This window comes from Diorhabda sublineata, unplaced genomic scaffold (genome assembly GCF_026230105.1).
Source record: "Diorhabda sublineata isolate icDioSubl1.1 unplaced genomic scaffold, icDioSubl1.1 Dsub_87, whole genome shotgun sequence".
NCBI lineage: Eukaryota > Metazoa > Arthropoda > Insecta > Coleoptera > Chrysomelidae > Diorhabda > Diorhabda sublineata.
In genome coordinates, this window is record NW_026614310.1 from 85,862 (window position 1) to 87,028 (window position 1,167).

Here is a 1,167-nt window from a genome sequence, read left to right on the forward strand (position 1 = left end):
ATTTGTTTGAAACTAGAAACCCATGTTTATAATTTCAGACTATTTTGGAATATGTCAATAAACCTTTCATTTTATACCAGAAAAATTATTCAATGTATTAGAGTTCTTAGTTCTAGATCTTGAAAGATTGTATGGGCCAATATGTTAAAATTATAGATGTTTGATGGGTCGATGCAAATATTTTGGAAACCGATGTATACCAATAAGATATAATTTTCATTTAGTTTAGACATACCTGAGCACACAGTTTCTTTAATTATTAGATTTGAAATGCACTAAAAAGTGATTGTGATTGTGTGATTTTTTACTCAGATTTCGATAAAATTGGTTATTAAAACTTACTAACGTACGTATATGAAACATCGCCCTAACAGTTTTATGTTCACATTTCTGCGTGTTCCCTTCAGTAGCGGTGGGGATCGAAAACCTACCCCTGTCCAGAATGTCAAATTTTGCAGTGACTCAATAAGTAACTTCTGTGTTGCAAGAATCTAGTCTTAAAATTGGCCCTTTACAATATTGACCCAAGCAAGTGATCAAAATGTTGAAAGTTATAACAAACAAAAATTCTTGATATTTTTCTAGAAGAAATCAAGGAATTTGCACCTGTCACAGCAGCATGTCTTCTTGCCATGGTTTCAACAAGTTTAATCAGGTTGAAATAACATTGGATAAGTTCGAAAGGGCAGTCTGCTTTGTAATAAGAGGTGCAACGCAGTCATGTCCCTTGGCAACCCTACAAGGCATTTTAGACTTTCCTCCTTCGAAGACAGCAATGGATAAATACAGAAATTGGGTTTCCGTGAAGCTCATGAGTATTGGACACTGATGGCTCTACAACGGAAAATTGACATATAAGGGCAGAAATATATGGCCCAGGAACCAAGCTCGCTTTTCCAATGGGATCAGAACCTTCCATTTTCTAGTCGGAAATATACACTAGCCCCACATGCGCAGCTTAGTGCGCACAACGTACCTACTGCAATGCAAAGATACCAGGACTGGTAAGTAGTCCGGGGAACACAATAGGTCAAAGGTAAACTCACCGCCCCACGCCCTGGCTTATCTAATATAATCTAACCAGGTTAACAAATGAATTTTGTGCGATTTCTGTTCAAAGTTGCAGAAGAAGATTTCTTAGCTCTTGTATAGTTTTTGGTTACTAAT